We start from the raw sequence: 21,360 nt of genomic DNA on the forward strand, positions 1-21,360 counted from the left end.
AGACCGTTCTTTATGGCATTAGACTGATGGAAGCAACTATGAGTGGTTGCTATGGCAACATCACATTGTGCTATACCTTTAAGCCACCCATTTGGCTTCTGTGTTTAGTTGGCCATAATACCTTCTTGAAATATATTTTAGTGACTTAAGATAGAGTACAAACTTATTTAAAGAGAACCCAACACCTGCACACAATAGAGGCAGCCATTGTGTGGGTTGAACCAAGGCTAAGCTTGCCAATTCACTAGGAACTAGTGACAACAGTGAGGCATGTGGCACAGCCTACCTCATACCTTAGTGATTTCATTAGTTGATAGACTGCGTGCATACAGTTGACATAGTTGATTTCCACAGTGGTAACGTCCACCTTGTTTTCTACCCTAAGTGTGTGTGTGTGTGTATATGTATGTATGTATGCATGTGTGTGTGTGTGTGTGTATATATATATATATATATATATATATATATATATATATATATATATATATATATATATATATTTAATTAGAATTTCCTTGAATTTGTTTGATCATTTACATCTACATCAATAGTTAACTTCCAGTCATTTCTATTGCATCAGTCTCCAATGTATGTTACCGTGTACTCATGTTTTGCAACTGGTTTCACTACTTGTAGTATGATGCTGGCCCACATACGTTGGAGATCTTGAGCAACTTGACTCCCTTTTTCATTGATCTATTCACTCTCTTTGAAATTCTACCAGTATAAAAAAAGCTACTGCTGTATCGACCACATCAAACAAGGGATTATTTAGAGAAAACAATAGATTCCATATTATAATTTAAAATAGGTTAGATCTTGTTTCATACTTAAAATCATATCCATTTTTTTTTATTTTACTAATATCATTGACATCAGATGGAATATTACAATATCTGGCTTTGACCTTATAGTATACATATTGAGTATTTGCTCATATATTTCCATCTCAATCCTTTTCAACTTTGCAAAAATAAAAAAAACCCTCACAGAAAATGCTGGGAGTGCAGAGATAAATCCTTTATAATGTTTTTGGGCCACAACTCACCTTTGCACCCAGTATGCAAAGGAATGATCCAAAATCTATACATTTCCCTTCTTTTGTCCTGTAATGAAAATAGTCAAATTTAGTTGATGCTTAAATCAGGTCAAATGTCCAACTTGACTCTCTGAATCCAATCTCCGTAATCTGATAATTCTGAATTTGATATTAATTTAGCTGCTTCTGTTGCAGCTCTGATTCTAAAGAACTGTGATGACATTTTGTATCCTACTACTATGACTCAGAATTTTTAGTAATGCGATTAGGCCTCTGTGTAAAAGAAAAGGCCCGAGCCCAGTGGTTCTTAATAAGAAATAGTTTTTGACTTTCTCCACAAGGAAAATGACTGGACATACAAACTTGTTCAATCTAATTCAAGTCCCTTTTCCCAGTGCATCTGTTTTTAAGTTACACAGAATCCTCTCAGACTATTATCTGAAACACCAAGGGCTAGATTTACTAAACTGTGGGTTTGAAAAAGTGGAGATGTTGCCTATAGCAACCATTCAGATTCTAGCTTTCATTTATTTAGTGCAATCTACAAAATGAAAGCTAGAATCTGATTGGTTGCTATAGGCAACATTTCCACTTTTTCAAACCCGCAGTTTAGTAAATATACCCCCTAAGACCTGTTCGACACATTTTATTCTAAAAGACTAACTTGTTAATTCTAAATGCTGCAAAGCTTGGAGCCCTGAAAACAACACTAAATAGGTGCGGTCTGTGTGTGTGTGTGGGGGGGATTCAGTTAGTCGCGATATCCGGCTACGCACATTGCTGGCTAATCGGTACAGAAATCTCTGCTCATTTTCTCTCGAGTTCCATGGAGATGTAATTATCTCACCAAGAACACAACTTTTCAGAGCTGGCCTATTGTTCAACTTGAGAAAAAAATGAGCTTTCAGCTATCGGTCTCACATCAAGATCCCCCTATATTCCAGGCACCTAGGATGTGGTGATAAGTATCAAAATCTCCACTAAGATCTATAGGCAGCAGTGTTTTTCCTGCCAATATTCGTTTCCCTTATATAAATTTTTAGCTTTTTTGTAACCGCAAAGATAAAAACCTAAACCACTAAAACAGATCTAGTTATGTGAATGAATACTTGTCCTTTTGCTTTTAAAATGCAAGCCACAAATACTAATTGCCGCATCCACAGTAAAGTTTTATAGCGAAACAATATTTTTTACATCTTCACATTATTCTGGACTAAGGACTAATGCCAGTGACTGGTGCATTTGTTTATAAATATTCCCAAATCCCAGACATAAACAAACTATGCACTGGTGATCAAATATCACTGAAACTGTAAGCTGCGGGAAAAATATTTATATAAGCAATTTAATACAACTGACATATAAACCCTCATATGAGATTAAAATCACAAGCAATACAAAATAATATAAAATATGAATATTAAAAATAATATAAAAACAATAAATGAAATATCCAATCCCAAGTGGGGAGTATTAGATGGCATGCAAATGATCCGACCTTAGAGACGAAATAGACTCTCAGTAATAATTATCACAAATTGCAGAGTAAACTAGACTATCTCAATTCACGAGTATAAAAGGTGATGGTACAGATGCAAATATAATGTCTGAGAACTGGTGAAGCAGACACTGTAGCTAGCCAGGAAACTCACATATTATAATAAGTAGGAGCAATAATGTTTCATTCAAACCACAAGAAGTACTCGGGCAATAATGAATTCACGGGTCCTATGAAATATCCAGCTTCGTGGGAGAATGTTGAAAACGATCTTACCGGACCACTGTAGAATCCTACCCGAAATATCGTTCAGCTCCTTAAATTGTTGTATCGACTTGCAACAAAATCATATTGACAAATTGTATTACCATTAAATGTCTCTAAAACCTCATTCCATACCATTACATCCTCTTTTATGTGGCAGTAAGGAGATATCCTGCCTTAGGATGACATAGATGACGTTGAAAAATATGTTGCCACAGGCATACTATTATCAGTAAGCATGATTGGCTAAAAGTGACATCAGCTCACATAACATAGGTTATACTTTATGTAGCGTACTAAGATTCTTAGGAACTCATCTAAGTGTCGCCTAAACTCCATTCAAATAGTTTCAATCACAATGTGCAAAAATTCCATATAAGAGGCAGGTAAAAGTGTCACTAATTGAGATTAGCATACGGAGAGAACTATATAACTCTTGCTTGTCAATGTCACCAGAGGCGGAACAGCACATCACTGGAACTCATAGCAAGATTTGGGTAGGGGATCTGCTATGACACTCTAGGGTCCTGGGCGCATGTTTACAGGCAGCATTCGCTCTTTTGAGAACAGGTGCCGTCGCCACCCTCTCTGGATGTCATTATTATTGTCCTTTTATCAAAGGATAATAAAAAAAACAAAAAACAAAAAAAAAAAACATCTTCAAGGGGTCTGTACTTTTCAGAACGTACTATCTTGTAGCCGTTTTCTCTAGGCTCCTCTGGTTTTCATATGCCGTCCAGCCATGCATTATTTTTTATTGCATAATAAATGAAGCGTTGATTCACACTGTCGCTTCCCGCGCTATGAACACTCCTTGCTTTGTTTTTAATGCATTAAGCGTCTGGAAAACAGGACCTGATTCATTAAGGCACGAAAAATTAACTTCATGATCATGAACTCGGGAACCCGGTCTATGGAATGCGCAAAGATACATCTCTTAAAAGACATGCAAGACAAATAGGACACGTCTCTAAAGGTCGTGGTTGACTCGTGACTGTGCCCCCACTGTATTCAACTTGAACAACCTCTAGTAAGGGCAAGAAAAAGATACTCAATTCAGAGTACGGCTGCAAGTGTTGCACATATGCAATGAGACATATTTTTACACAACTTGAATTTTTATATGGTGCAAATAGACTTGCGTCTAAATCTGGCCCATTGCGCAATTAAGTAGCCAGTCAGCCATGTTTAGTATATGTCTCTATCTAAGACGCCTTGCCTAGCCAGAGGTTGCTCCATGCAGACATTTTTCCAGAGGATCCTCTTACACCCGCTCGAAAAAAAAATTGAGAAATTGCAGCTTATGATTGGTCCCCTTCGCCACTTGCAGTTGAGCGGCTTAATTGATTTGCTGGTTCTGTCTTGCAAGGCTGGAAGAGAGACAGGTAAACGTGTGGGCTCCTGCGAAGGGGAAGGTGCACCTTACTATAATCTTATTACCAAGCTAGTACAGTTTTAAATAAAGTCCTGCAATGAGTGAAAATAGTTGACATTTCAGTTAATGGTTGTTAAATTACATTACCTCCATACTTGCATTTTAGTGGTTTAAAGTCTTTACAGTTTTTATGCCATAGTTAATAATGTTTATAGAGCATACAACATTCCTGCTTACATCAGTGGCCTGCTTATCAGGTAAAGCAGTATCCGTTCCAAATAATGTCCATGCGATTTGGGTTAATTAGAAGAAATAAAATCAGGATATCAATAATGGGAACAGAGCTGCTTATTTTTAGCAATGACATTTTTTGAAAGCCCTACCCCCATGCAGCAGTTTGGTTTGCCCCCTCCCCCCCTATTGCCCCTCCCCCCGGGAGACAATGGCACCAGGACACGTTTTCTGCAGGGCAGGGGAACATTACTCTTCTGTTCTGGGACTGTGTCGTCTGGGAGACAACAGCGTCTATGGACAGGACATGTGTCAATGAATGTGACTCCAGATTTGATCACTGCTTCTCCTGTCCAATCAGTTTCCACCTGCATTTCCATGTTCCCGTCTAAAGAATACCTGCAATATCTTTATTTGTAGTAAACACTAGAATAGAAATGTTACATTAGAACTAAACAAAACATAAAACGCATCTGTTGGAGTTCTTGTAAGATAGATCTATAGTTGTCCCTTTAAATGTACACTGGAATGTACCACATTACATTCGTTCCACGGTGCCGTCCTTTGCTGCACGCACTTTGCCATCAGTAAACCTGCACAGTACTGTATATAAAGTTACATGTTTTCCTGAGCAAACAGCTGTTCAGACCAACGGACAAATTCACTGTCACCTTTAACAAATCTTTTTTACTTTAAACCATTCAGAATTTTCCTTTTTACTCCATAAACCAAAGTAAGGAAGGGTATTTATACAGAGGAAGAAGTATTTTTTGACACAAATGATATAGCAGTAGTTTTGATGCACTGACAACAATATTTTATGATGACTGTTGCAAATTTAGTTATATCCCTTTCTCATCAAAATTCGGGTCAGACACAGGATAATGAATACGGTTTCAACCCATGTTGCAGCCCTTCACACCGCCCTTTGGTCCCGGGTATATCCCAGGTCACCGCCTTTCACACTGGACCCGTGTCTGCCCTGTATTATCAAGTTGAGTCATTAAAAGGGGAGAACAGAGGTTCATATAGATGATGTAGCAGAGGCCAATGAGCTGCTTTTAACAGAACCCAGGTAGAATAACTTGGGAACACCTTTCACACCGCAGTGTATCTGGCTCCAATGTGGGAATAACCCTATTCGCTACCAGGGTCACTTTACCTGGGTTGACCCTTTCACACTGACACACTACCTGGGTTATTCCCAGGTCCATGCCTCGGTGTGAAAGGGGTAATACAGTGACATATTTTACTAGTGTGTTGGAATAAGTAAGAAGACAATATAATGCTTGCCCCACGGGGGCATTTGCCTGTTGGTATGCACATAACTCGTTTTGAAAATAATGAGTGTTGTTCAATTGAGGCAAAACACACCGAGATATGAGAAATTAAATCATGTAAACAATTTGTTATTATGTTTAAGATTGACTCTATGTACAACAAAATAATTATTATGTTCATTGTTACACCCTTCTTCCCAATGACTAGGGCTTGTATATTTTTAAAACCGAAAACTGGCACACCCCTGCAATATGAAGTTTGTTCGTCCTCTAAAAGACACCCAACTTATTTTTAGCTTCCAAATGTAGTCATACGGTTGAAAGAATAATGTGGAAATATACATCCCAAACTAATTTCCTTTTCAAAACAATTGGGAGCCCTACCTATAGCTTATATTATTGAGGATGTTTTATTCTTCAATGCAGGATATACATAATTATATAAATACTAAAAGTCACCTGAGGTTTTCCATGACCATGTAAAAGCACAAAGCTTGTAGGCCAAGGACTTCTATACGGGTCATGTAAATCTGCATGAAAATTACATCACATTTTGGTAACATTGTCACCGTTTTCTCAAACTTTCTTTGCATTTTCAAGGAACATTTTGCTTTGCATTTTCGTTAGTGTGTTATTTTGGATTAAATCCTATATGATTTGATAGACTGAGAATATGTGCCCTTGGCTGTGTGAACATTTTCAAAATGTTATTTCAAAGATTTATATTGTGCTATCTCCTGTCTGTGGTGTATATGTTAAGAAGCAGCTAAACCCCAAAAAATAATTTTTCATAGATGAGTTATGAGCATTATGCAAGCTAATTACTTGACATATAAAACTGCAAATATGTGTTTGTGAATTAATTTATAGTCATAGCTTGATGTGGCTCAGAGGACCTCTGTCCAGCCATGGGTTAAAACCTTAAATCCTGAATCTTAATTAGTGTATCGCTTTGATTGTTTATAAACTTTTTTGTTCTACCCAGGGGGTAGTTATGGATAGAAAACTCCCAAAACGCGGTCACAGACTTGTGTCCCTTACCAATTTATTCCACGGGTAATAAATTCTGAGGCCTTTGAAATCCCTTTTTAATGACAGTGATATGCAACAAACAGACCCCAACTGCGGGGACAGAGCAGCTGGGATAAGTGTGAATGAATTTAATAAAAAGACACAGGAAATGTCATATTAATAACTTACCAAATATCATACTTACAGGAGTCATTTAGGTATGCAAATTAAGGGAAACTTATGACCTGTTGTGTGGAGGTAAAATCATCTTTGTTAGACATTCTGGCAAGAAGTTGTGCTAGCGTAAAGAAAATGTGACAACAAAAGTTGTTTGAACAGAGGTCATAAATAACTAATTTGCATTTGCACAGACTTTTTAGTTCTAACATCACATGGGAAGGGGGCTGTGGGTACCTGCAACTTGTTAAAATGTCCTGTAACCCTGTCACTTTTTGGGAGGCAATTTCATATTGAGGAGTATCCTTTTAGTTCTGCTTCTCCCAGCAAAACAGAAAATGGATTATTCGTAAGTTTATAATATCTGTTGTTTTATCTCTTTTTATTTTACAAGTAACTATTGTATTATATCTTTGTATGTCACTTTGTTAATTGTTTTTATCTTAAGCATTGTGGATTTATTTTTCCCATATTAAATTACACTTAATACGTTCAGGTCTCTGTGTTCTTATGAATTCACATGTCGGACAGCTTGGTTTTAAAATGTTACATATTTCAAACAGAGGAGATCATTTGGTTTATGATAACTGTGGGTCAGGGGAGATCATTTGGTTTATGATAACTGTGAGTCAGGGGAGATCATTTGGTTTATGATAACTCTAATGAAAGTAAATTGTGATAGCTTAGTGTTAAGGAAGAACGGAAGGCTTCCTAAGTAAGTGTCAGCTCTTGGTGGTTGCATAATTGGCAAAGTTAGTGTGTGGCATAGATAGGGAAAGTCTTAATCATTTTATACAGAACAGGTGGCTGTGTTTGGTTAATCCTTTGTTACACACATGTCACACAGGCTCAGGTGAGTGCTGGGTCGTGACAAACATGAAATACCTTGGGCTCTGTAACATACACCTACACTCTGTGCTGCTGCAGGCCTCTGAGTTTGGTGGTGCTATTGTAAGAATTGATGTGGTAGAGGAAGTTGGCGCACAGAGAAGAGGAGGGAGTGGCACACACATGGCATGGTAATGATAAAACTGATTATCAATCTCATGCATACACGTATGCCCCAAACTGCTTCGATACACTCTCCCCTTCCCTTAGTGGAATCCAGCGCAATGTGAGGGAGAGGAGGCAAAGCATTAAAATGCACCAATCTTTCTGGACGGAACGTTTTTGTTACTTAGGAGGCTAGAAAGCCTCTGATGAAAGCTCTGGTTCCTTTCCGATTGCCTGCAAATAGCGATTCACACGCAAGTCCTGTTTTCTAGAGTGGGTCAACTTATAGCCTCCTAGTCCTCTATTTAAATACAGGCTTTCTATCATTTCTTTTTAAATATGTGACCAGATCTACAAATAATTAGTTTTAATCTACACGCAGCTTTTCCCATTAAAGACTTAAATGGCTCTGCTGTTGTCCTAAGTTCGGACAGCTTTGCTGTACATTAGTCACGTCATCGTATGTCACTGACTGCTTTCCAGGATCAACCTGGAATCTGAACAAAAGTAAAACTTTCTTGGTAACTGATGTCATCTGCTATGCTCATATTTGTAAGCTAACTAGAATGTAATCTGACTGTGTATTTTTGCATTCTAAAATGACACACTATTTATTCTTTTCTATTAATATTTCTCTGGAAGGTTCTTGATGTTGGTTTGTTGAGATCTATTGTTGTGTGTCCATAGTTGCACCCAGACAATTGTACTCAGTCGTCAGCAAGCGGACCTAAACCTACATATAAGAAAGAAAACACATGCAAAGTTGTGCACAAAAGAAAGCTGCAGCTGAAACTGTACATTTTGTACAATAAACCAGCAGCTGTTCTTTTACAGACAAAGGAAATTGTTTTAAACCCTGAGCAAGTTACTCTTTCAGTCCGCGCAGTCTGCTGGAACCTGAGGGTTCTCCAGTACGTTTCTGCTGCAAATATATAGCTGTATGTGTGTCTAAGGACAAAGGGCACATGAGAAAATTAACATTTGGCCAGACTGTTACAATTAAGCATTTACACCAATTATACCCTTATTTACATGCAGAATAAAACTGCCCACAGAAACTAAGAATCTGTTATTAAGCTAATGATGATCGTTCTATTCTTTCCTTTGTTTTAAAGGAATGTCATCATAAACATTCTGTGTAATGCATAGTGTAAGTTTAAATGATTTAAGATGAATATAGGTCTTCTTCTTTGTAGAGATAACATTATCCACAACTGAGTAACGTTTTACTGTTTTATTTGTAAATGTTAGAACTGCATTTATTACCTATGTAGCCGTTCACCTTTGTCTCTAGGCTACTTTAGTGATGACAGATTTCTATCAGGCCAGTCCTGTGGGCTGCAATTAAATGTCTCATAGAGGAGCAGCTACCATTGTGCCTGTAGGTCAGACTGTCCTCAGTCAGTGGATGCAGGTTATGTTGGTAATCCAGGCAGGCAACAAGTGTCGTATAGGAGGCCTTTCAATACAGACCATGGAACTGCTGTGATGCAATAGTGCTGTGCAATCATGGGGACCATAATCCTACAACATGTCATACATTTATTATTCTTCATTTCTTTGTTATGCTATGCTACACATACAATGGGGTATATTTACTAAACTGCGGGTTTGAAAAAGTGAAGATGTTGCCTATAGCAACCAATCAGATTCTAGCTGTCATTTTGTAGAATGTACTAAATAAATGATAGCTATAATCTGATTGGTTGCTATAGGCAACATCTCCACTCTGTATCTGTATTATATTCCTATGTAGCTGCTAGTACTCCCTATAACCTAGTGACTGGATAATAGAGTGATTTAATAGAGTGATCTTCTGGTGATTTAAATCACCAGAAGAGACCGGACTGTTATATATATATATATATATATATATATATATATATATATATATATATATATATATATATATATATATATATATAAAAAGACTCTTGTAGAGCACAGTAGTTCTACATACATCAATAAAACATTCCTACTGTGTATTTTACTATTCATTACATAGCAAAACAGTATGATTTAGATTATATTTTTTGTTGTTAAATAGACAGACTGTCTTCCTGTATCTATACAAGATCCATCCAAGTATCCATTTTTTCCCTCAGACCATCTGTTGTTTTGTTCAGTTCTAATAACCCTAGCAAAGCATCCAGGTTGTTGATTTAATTCTTCTAAATCCAATCTGAAATACCAGTTTAAATAAGAATTTCACCCACAATGTAGAATTATGTACATTAAGGTTAAAACCAGCTTTTTACTGACCTATGCCATCCGCTGATCTGCCATGAAGCCTGCCAACCTGTACGTTATTCCTGCTCACCTGATTTAAACTGTTTAAGTCATGGACCCAGTAGATTGGGCAGGATAAGCTTCCAAGGTAAGTAAATCGCTAGACTGATTGCTAACCTTGTGACATCTACCTTAGATTTCATTTTTGAGTGGAGTTCTTTAATACCTCTGTAACATTGTTAAATGTTTTTATTTCAGGCATATTGTAAAGTTTGTCCCATAGGTTGTAAGCTTGCGAGCAGGGCCCTCTTACCACTGTCTATCTGTATTATCCAGTATTGTTTTATTAACGGAATTTTCTAGCGCTATATAAAGGATGAGGATGATAAAAGGCTGTCTTTAGGCCACACAGGTTGAACGTTGACTACGCCTCTAAACAGATATATTACTGCTATGATATGACTACTGGTCATTTGCAAAATATATTTTTATTTATTTAATGCCTCTATTGAACATACAACATAGAGAAAAAGAACAGGTATAGGAAATTAGTGTACGGTTAGCATAACAGATAGGAAACCTCATACATCTAGATCTTTAAACTCTGGAAATGTCCTTGTAAATCAGCTTACTCCGTTTCCCATTTTTACAAATTACCTCCATTCAATGACTAACGGAGAAAAGACTCTAGTGGGAGAGGTCCAGTCCTCCAGGAATGTAGGTCAGAGGTCGGCACCTGGCAAAGGTCAATGATTCTGTGCTAAGTTTAGAAACACATCAGAATAACTGAACGTGGAAACTGTGTGTTCTGTTTCATTACTAGTTAGCAGTTGTGTAATCTAGGTCTGCGTGCTGCCTTTTATCTTCTGCAGAGACATGGCATAACATATATACATAACATATAAGAAGTACCACTTTTCGATATAGGGTTTATTTGTAAAAAAATATCTAGAAATTTGCTCCACATTTCAGTTTGTTCTTTGGTCTTGTTGTACATTTCGTTTAATGTAAATGTGCCTAATTGTCAGGGCACCCATAGAAAGCAGGACATTGGAGAAAGATGGCTAGAAGTTAGCTCAGGAACGACCTCCAAAACACACACACTCTGCCACCGGACGCTCATTCAAATTTTTCATCCCGCGACAACACATATTGTTTACAAATGAGTGCTGTACGTGGCATGAGTAACCCGCATCTAGATATGGACACCGCTATCTAACCTGCATCTAGATATGGACACCGCTATCTAACCCGCATCTAGATATGGACACCGCTATCGAACGTGCATCTAGATATGGACACCGCTATCGAACATGCATCTAGATATGGACACCGCTATCTAACCCACATCTAGCTATGGACAGCGCTATCTAACCCGCATCTAGCTATGGACAGCGCTATCTAACCTGCATCTAGATATGGACACCGCTATCTAACCTGCATCTAGATATGGACACCGCTATCTAACCTGCGTCTAGATATGGACACCGCTATCTAACCTGCGTCTAGATATGGACACCGCTATCTAACCTGCGTCTAGATATGGACACCGCTATCTAACCTGCGTCTAGATATGGACACCGCTATCTAACCTGCGTCTAGATATGGACACCGCTATCGAACGTGCGTCTAGATATGGACACCGCTATCGAACGTGCATCTAGATATGGACACCGCTATCTAACCTGCGTCTAGATATGGACACCGCTATCTAACCTGCATCTAGATATGGACACCGCTATCTAACCTGCATCTAGATATGGACACCTCTATCTAACCTGCATCTAGATATGGACACCTCTATCTAACCTGCATCTAGATATGGACACCTCTATCTAACCCGCATCTAGATATGGACACCTCTATCTAACCCGCATCTAGCTATGGACACCGCTGTCTAACCCGCATCTAGCTATGGACACCGCTGTCTAACCCGCATCTAGCTATGGACACCGCTGTCTAACCCGCATCTAGCTATGGACACCGCTGTCTAACCCGCATCTAGCTATGGACACCGCTGTCTAACCCGCATCTAGCTATGGACACCGCTGTCTAACCCGCATCTAGCTATGGACACCGCTGTCTAACCCGCATCTAGCTATGGACACCGCTGTCTAACCCGCATCTAGCTATGGACACCGCTGTCTAACCCGCGTCTAGCTATGGACACCGCTGTCTAACCCGCGTCTAGCTATGGACACCGCTGTCTAACCCGCGTCTAGCTATGGACACCGCTATCTAACCCGCGTCTAGATATGGACACCGCTATCTAACCCGCGTCTAGATATGGACACCGCTATCTAACCTGCATCTAGATATGGACACCGCTATCTAACCTGCGTCTAGATATGGACACCGCTATCTAACCTGCGTCTAGATATGGACACCGCTATCTAACCTGCGTCTAGATATGGACACCGCTATCTAACCCGCGTCTAGATATGGACACCGCTATCTAACCCGCATCTAGCTAGGGACACCGCTATCTAACCTGCGTCTAGATATGGACACCGCTATCTAACCTGCGTCTAGATATGGACACCGCTATCTAACCTGCGTCTAGATATGGACACCGCTATCTAACCTGCCTCTAGATATGGACACCTCTATATAACCTGCCTCTAGATATGGACACCTCTATATAACCTGCCTCTAGATATGGACACCTCTATATAACCTGCATCTAGATATGGACACCTCTATATAACCTGCATCTAGATATGGACACCTCTATATAACCTGCATCTAGATATGGACACTGCTGTCTAACCCGCATCTAGCTATGGACACTGCTGTCTTACCCGCATCTAGCTATGGACACTGCTGTCTAACCCGCATGTAGCTATGGACACTGCTGTCTAACCCGCATGTAGCTATGGACACTGCTGTCTAACCCGCATGTAGCTATGGACACCGCTGTCTAACCCGCATCTAGCTATGGACACCGCTGTCTTACCCGCATCTAGCTAGGGACACCGCTGTCTTACCCGCATCTAGCTAGGGACACCGCTGTCTAACCCGCATCTAGCTATGGACACCGCTGTGTAACCCGCATCTAGCTATGGACACCGCTGTGTAACCCGCATCTAGCTATGGACACCGCTGTGTAACCCGCATCTAGCTATGGACACCGCTGTGTAACCCGCATCTAGCTATGGACACCGCTGTGTAACCCGCATCTAGCTATGGACACCGATGTGTAACCCGCATCTAGCTATGGACACCGCTGTCTAACCCGCATCTAGCTATGGACACCGCTGTCTAACCCGCATCTAGATATGGACACCGCTATCTGCCCGTTTTCCATCAGCAGCAACTATTGCTACTTGTACTACTAATAATGCCAAGTCTCAATTTTGCTTTGTAAATAACCTTTTCGCCTTTCACTACTATTTTTTTTTTTTTGTATGAGTGAATTTAACACATAATTCAGACTAAGATACTTGCACATTAAGTATTTAAAGTGCCACAGACCTTATGAACCATAATTGAAACTACAGTGCTACTTGCGGAAAATCGCATTTGTGAATGAGCCTTCATATTCACCTAACACGTTATTTCATTTGACATGTATTGTATTTGCAGAAGAATTGATAATATCAGATCATATAATTATGATCCAGGAGCCGGCTGCAGAGAAGGTCACATGAGTCTGTGTGTCGGCATGTCATGTTCATACTCTTAAAGGCCACACATTCCGGACTAAATTTGGCTCCCCTTCTTGAAGGAGTTCTGTATAGAAAAGACATGCGTCCTCTGACTGGTACACTTTGTCCTTTTATATAGCTGGCATTCTTTTTTTAAAAAACAGATTTTTGCCTACGTCACTGTGACAAACCTACATATAAAAATATATTACAAAACACAAAACATCTTGTAAAAAATGATGCTAATGTCACAACATTCTCCTGCTTTAACTTTGTATGTTACCATGTCTATTGCTGCAGAAAACGGACAGAGCAGAGAGAACATACTGTATGTGTGGTTTTATTTAAACACAGGATATATGATAGCAAGGCCCTTGCAGATCTGTCCCTACTGACCTTGGTTTACAGGCAGATGGAAATCTCTGAGGCCTTTAGAGTCACTGACAGTTGACTTTCACGTATTGGTTTGTACAGGCCCCCATGCAACTTTTACTACTTACTTTGTTTTATCTCTTTGGCAAAGTGTTTTTTGTGGTTACCTGCTTTTCTCTCTGCATTGGTTATGGTTGAATCCAGGGAATAGCTTTCTCTTATATCCTATGGCAACTAAATAACTTGTGTGTGTATATATAAACACGCAAGGAAGATAAGAAAAAACAACACATATTTACAAATTCCTAATGGACTGATTAAAATCTGTGGTGGACAACATGATATTTTTTCTGGGCGCACATACATTTTTGGAGCTGTATTGCTTTTGTCAAGAACCGGCTACTGCAACAGTATTACACCTATCTACTCAAGTACACCGATTTTCAGATTAATCAATAACTGGATACTCATCTTGGTCAACATTCAATGGTACATGGTTTGTGTACCGACTTTGTGATCATACCATGCTCACTTTGTGACGCCTTAATGAATATAAAAGTTATTAGGGCGATATTTGAACGTTCTATGTGCATAAATCTCCATGCAGGCTATGAAGCTATGTAGTTGAAATGTTGACCGTGAAATTGTCTACACCATAATGTTGACAGTCATAAGGTCGACACAGTTATAATGTCGGCAGTCATAATGTGTACATGTTCATAATGTGGACAGTGAAAATATTGATATAAATGACTAGATTTAAAACGGCAATACATGTAAAAAAAAAAAATGTGCCCCCCTTCCTTCCCAAACAGCTTAAACAACCCTAGTGCTGCCAGCCTAAGCTGGTGCCAGCAAAATCGGGAGGACAAAAAAGTGTGGAGCACTCCCCCCCCTGATTTCACTATTACCAGCACTAGGCTGTTGATATTTTGGTGTACACATTTTAATGGTTGACTTTTCATACCCATTCCAACTTTGAGCTAACTGAGGGGGTTGTGATTGTTGCCTCTGTGCCTGCATTCTGTCTTTGTTTCAGTCCTTTTTGGACAAGACAATGCCCCCATTGACATGACAAATATTCCTTGTCGGTATACTATTGTTTTAGCAAAATATTATTATACCTCAAAACATTAAAAAGAGTCTTTACTCTCAGCTATCCCCTGCTATGCCTCAACAGAAGAATTAATTTGTAACTTACTCTCCAGAGATGATCTCCCTTAGCTCTCCTACCAAGTCCGTAGAACATCTTAAAAGCTACTGTAAATTTCCACAGATGAGAGAGCCCAAGTTATCGAAGACCAAATGTCAAGTGAATCCAAAGGCCCCAATAGTTTTTTCAGCAGTCTATTAAAAAACATTTATTTTCCTGATAGCCTACTTCTACTCCATATTTAATTCTGCACTTCAGGGAGATATCTTCTTGAAATACTGTCACGAATAGCGAATCAGATGGTGCCACTTGCTGGTATTAACACAATCGATCAAGGGGGCACAGAGTCTAACGCACCCCTGCGTATTCACAGAAACCCTGCAAGGGAATATGGGCTTAGCTCCAGAGGGTGTGCAGATTGCGGTTCTCCGAGACAGTTACCAGTGAAGTGACAGGTGAAGACAGGAGTAGTCATATGATCTGGGTCAGAACCAGCTGGGATGCGAGATACACAAGGATGGTCAGAGCAAGCCAGGAGTCAAAACCAGAACGATCGATTAGAAGGCTAAACGGAATTCAAAAGGAAGGTCTGGAGAACAAGTCTGGTCAGGATCCAATAACACAAGGAGTAGGGAACAGAAAGCAGATAAGTGAACACTAGCAGGGAGAACACTGGAGCAGGTAGTGGCCCAGTACTCTGGCACCCTAGTGGTGAGTGAGCATTCTATTTATGGAGCTGAGTGAGCCCTGATAGGGCAAGAGGAAATTCAGTGGTCAGAACGTCACTGACTGCTGATTATTGAGCTAGAGAGCATTCCGTTGCTTAGCATTGGGTTGCAGCTTCTAAGGCGCAATGCGCACACAGATCGTTGGTCGGAAGAATAGGAACCGCCTAGCAATGGGACGCGACCAAACTGAGGAGACAGGTAGCCATTCTCGGCACTCAGCCGAAGTGCGAGGACGGCACCTGATAAATACATGCTTGAATTCCAAATTATGTAACGCAGAAAGAAGGGACAGATATTCATCAGACCCATCGCACTTCTGAACCATTATATCATGCTTTATGCCAGAATTTTGGCAAATTGATTGAACCAGGTTCTCCCTGCACTTGTGTTCTATGATCAAGTGGGATTCATCCTGAGTCACCAAACCAGAGGCCACAAGAAGATGACTATTGTTCTGATCACAATTTCCAAGATTAGAAGGAGTCCAACAGCAATTCCTTCTCTTGAAGTGTTTTATTGGATAACCTGGCGATATATGGTCCAAACTTTGAATCTTTGGGGTTTGCTAGAGATTTCCCGACAGGCATACAAACTCTGTAGTCTTCCCCATCCGCTACAGTCCTGGTCAGCAGTCCCCCCTCAGAACTAGTTTGAATTGCAGGGGCACAAGGTAAGGATTCCCTTTGTTTCCTCCCTGATACTCACCCTTGTGATTGATCCCCTAGCATATATCATCAGGACCATTTATAGATGTTCATGGAGTCGAGGTGAGCGACACTAGCTTCAAGATATCACTATTCACCTACGACATCCTATTGACCCTTACACAGCCCCGAATACATCCCTCTTCAAAGTATATAAAGTTATGGAGGATTATGGTAGTATCTCCAGCTTTAAGATTATTTTTTTTCTAAATCAAAGTCCATGTTGTTATATTTGTCTCAAGAAAAGGAAGCTCTTAAGTATAGCTGCAAACTTAAGTAGCCAACTAGGATAATACTTAAGAACATTACAATTTTCTACATAATTCAATACCAAGAAATATGCACCCCATTTCTACCAAAGATTCAAATTGACCTCTCCTCCTGAATGCAGCTTATATTTCCGTGACTTGACAGGTTGATTGTGATAAAAAAGATCCTCAAACTGCTATACCACCTTCAGACTATTCCAAAACAGGTTCTATTCTCTGTCTTTTAACAGCATCCATAGTACTTTCTCTAAGTTTGTGGGAAATGGGAGGCCCTATATATATAAAAAGCAGTACTTATAAAGCCAACAAATATAGAAGGTTGAGGCTTCCCAAACTACTGGGCACCCTTCTTTGTTCAGGTGACCACAAGCTTTGTCCAAACCAGTTCTCATGGCTAGATATCACAACCAAATTCCTTGTACTAATCTCTCTCGTCAGTCTGGGGTCTCCCCAAGACTTGGAGACCAACACAATTGAATCTCCACTTGACTCTCAAATTCTCCTTGAAACAATGGGATTCATGCTCTAAAAGTTTTAGCCTCTCATGTATATAATCCCCAGTATTCCCTATGGGATTACCGAAGCTTCCCTACTGGCCTTACCTCCAAGTTCTCAGGACCCTAGTTCCAAGTTGAAATCCGATATGCTGAGGATGTTACAGAAGAGAAACACTGTACCACCCTGTCCTCATTCAGCAGGGCATTAGGGGGTATATGCAGATCAGATGTTTTCTCTTCTTGTTTAACACCCCCCCCCCATCCTGAAGCTCTCAGTGCTCCTTCCCCCTTTAAAATAATGTGCCTCAATTTTCCCTTTTGCGAGGTATGATTTTGACAATATGCAATATGACAATCTATTCCAAGGAAGGCACGAACGTGATTAGGAAGGAAAGAAACTTAGGTCCTCCCCTGGAAGAGGATTATTGGGAGGAGGTGACGGACAGATAAGCGTGCTGCTCAATACCTATTTTAATTAGAGATCGTTTACAGGCTGTTATTACAGGGGGTTCTATACAAAAGAAAAAAGAGCAGGGACCAAATATCTAACTCCAGATGCTGGAGGAACTGTGGCCATCGGGGACCACTTTATTACATACCCAAATATTTTCATCTTTTGGTATAAGATAGACAACCTCTTTGACTCCATCCTTAAAAATATCTTTCTCCTATGCAGCCTGCATCAGAACCTTAATAAATATAAAGTTGACACTCCATATTCTAAGATCTACGTAAAGCTTAATAGTTGGAATCCGGTAGGACCTTCCTTCGTTTTTTCACTTAAAAGTTTGTCGTGTTGCATGCAGACGTATTCACTTTAATTTGGTCCTTTTGGTTCTTAAGAGAAAGATGTAAATTTCTAAAAGGTTAATAAGCTCTCATTGATTTCTTTGACTTGGGCTAAACCCCCTCTACTTACATCATCCCACGATTATAAATTGCTTGCACAAACTAGCTTTCTTTCTGTACCTCTTGTCCCTCATTCCTTCCCCATTCTCTATTTTAATCCTTGTAGTTTGTATTACAGTTGATATACTGTTGCAAACAAATAAGTTATTGTGAACTACCAGTCAATCTGGGAATACATCTATATATACAGAGAGAGATGTTTGAATGACACAGTTTACCATAGTGTTAACCATAGTTCCCTATGCTGTGAAAGGACTTCTGTGACAGAAATCTCTGCTACTGGTTTTGTCACATTTTACGTTAGTCTGAAAATGAAAGATAAAATGTTTGTATTTGAAATAGCGTGTAACCTGAGTTTCCCCTGGTGTATTGTGAATTCACTAAAAAACGTCAATCCAAACGTGGAGAGGTTCGTCTACAGCTGCCTATTGCAATCACTGAGTTCCATTTCTAGAATCTTACAAAGATTCTGTTTTGAGAAGTGAGAAAGAGACGCTGTCCTTGGAGATATGAATTATTTATGCCCAGGTTGTACAGTGAGCTTTATATAAACCAAGAGCGGATCAGAACTTATCAGATTGCATTTCTCAACAATGCGAACCAATGACCCCTTGGAACAGAAGTTGTTTTACGTTTAGAATACAGCAAAGAAAATGCTTTATTTTGCTCATGCTTGTCACTCAGCGAGTCTTGTGACTTCTGTTCCACAGATCATGCTGCTGACATACATCAAACAGAACAGAAGGTGCTTTGAGAGAGGAAAAAGTTTGTTGTTTTGTGTTCCCCCTGGATGAATAGATATTGAAATATATGTTGTTCTTGTTCATAGAAAGGATAATCGCAAATCCTAACCTACAATCTAGACTAAGGAGCATATTTATTAATTAACAGGGTTTTGCCCCATTAATTGTCATCTATCGTTGCAACGATGACAGATGATTTTTTAGGCCTCACTTAGGGGCACATTTATCAATATTCATATAAAGTGAAAAATAGTTTTCAATCCTTATCGTAATGAAAAGGATTGAACTATTTCTCAAATTTATGTACAACCCAGCACAGAAACAGCAGTTCCGATAAACTGCTGTTTCTGTGATAAAAAAATCACACTTGCCCCCCTCTTCCGAACGCAATGTCCACGGATCTCCTCCTGGTCCTCTTCATTTTTGTTTACACTTCAATTGCGCATGTGCAGTTGCGCACAGACATATTCGCTGTCTCTGCAACTATAGTTGCAGAGAGCGAGCGGTGAGTGACAGGGAGGGATCATGTGATCCCTCCACACAAGCGCTGCCCAGCTCTGCTCTTCGGAACAGAGCTGGCAGCACTGAAATCCTTCAATTATGATAATGTACATCAGCTTCAGCTTGTGTACATTATCAAAACAAGTTACCGAAAAAAACTTTTTTTCGGAATTTGTTAGATTGCGGTTGTGAGCAGTCACCATACTGTAGAATGGTGACTGCTCCCAAAAACGAAAAGGAATACAAAGCAGCAGAGATGCACCCTTCTTAAATATGCGCAGGACACAGAGGGACCTGAATTTCACAGTAAGTGCACGATAGTTATTTGTTAAATATGCCCCTTAATAAAAACAAAATCATCCCGGGACAGCGCATCCGACTGGAGGCAATCTCAGCAATGATTTCACTTACCTTAAAGCTCCCAGTCTCTCCGGCCACTACAGCAACGTTCCTGTGGGCGTGCGCATGTTCAACTATTTGAATTCAGGATTTGCAAGAGCACTGACTCCCCTCATTGTGCTAGACAACGCGTGTGGGCTTGCAGATAATCTCTCCCTTATATGTTAAAAGTGAACGATTGCCAAATCACTGTGGAGGCAGCCATTTTGTGGGCTGAACCATTGTTTATTAGAATGCAGCCTATTAAATCACTAGGAACCAATGACATTGGAGGAATAAAGCACTTTGGGCCTCATGTCTCAGTAGTGTTGCCTGTGAATTGATTGAGGCTCCTCTGTGTGTAGATGACAGTTACACTTTAACTACCACGTCCTTTTAGGATGCAAATATTTACGATATTTTTAATATATGTCCTGACTGACTGAATGAAGGAAGAACATTGTGCAAGTAATTATTAACTGGTGTCCTGACTTGCCCTAGCATGTTCATGGGTACTGGTGAATGCAATGTGTAGCGTGTCTGAGCAGCAATGCTGAACATTGGCACAGCCAGCAGATTATCACAAAGCTCAGGCTCCCTTTGTTTATACAGAAGTATACAGATCCATAAGTCATTACATCCAAATTCCTGCTATTCAGAGGTGACCCTCCCCACTCTATGAGCAGTTAGAGAACAGGTGCATAACGTCTCTGCACAGGCCGGCAGCCGCATTACAGAAAACTGAGTCATGCTTACTGGGATCAAAACGTGTTCTGTCCGTGACACAGAAATCTTCTGACTGACATTGTGGCAGCAAATTGCAGTCTGTTATACATAACCCCGTATTTGATATCTCTGCCACGATTGTTGACCATCTTTTTATATGAAGCTATCACCTACACGCAGGGGGAGGAAGCCATTTTGTGGGCTGTACCAGTATGTCTACGAATATTGGTTCAGCACGTAAAATGGCTGCTTCCGCTGGGTGTAGATGATTTGCCCACTTTGTTGTTTTATTTTCATTTTTAAATGACCATTTTATTAAAGTTGGCTTTTAATATTTAACCAGACAATCAAAGGACATATTTACTTGGTGTAGTGCAGACAATGCTTGTGTTTGTCCTACAAATATATAAACTCCGCTTACTATAGAACAGTGTTTCTCATATTGGGCCTGATTCAGAGTGAGATGAACGTCCGTTTGCGTAGCGTATATTTGTGTTTTTCGCACTGCACATGCTGAGAAAATGAACGTACACAACTGCGACAACTCAGATTTGTTGCCACCTACGACTCCTTACGTCTGAAGAGACGTGACATGGGAGGTAAGTGGGGTTCTAGTGTAGACAGTGTAGAGTAAGG

General features: G+C 39.8%; 1 protein-coding gene across 1 annotated transcript in view; it reads left to right on the forward strand.

Moving 5' to 3' along the window:
* Window positions 1-21,360, forward strand: part of SLC25A12 (solute carrier family 25 member 12) — a 99,385-nt gene that overhangs the window by 1,869 nt on the left and 76,156 nt on the right. The window lies entirely within an intron of this gene.

This window comes from Mixophyes fleayi, chromosome 7 (genome assembly GCF_038048845.1).
Source record: "Mixophyes fleayi isolate aMixFle1 chromosome 7, aMixFle1.hap1, whole genome shotgun sequence".
NCBI classification, from domain to species: domain Eukaryota; kingdom Metazoa; phylum Chordata; class Amphibia; order Anura; family Limnodynastidae; genus Mixophyes; species Mixophyes fleayi.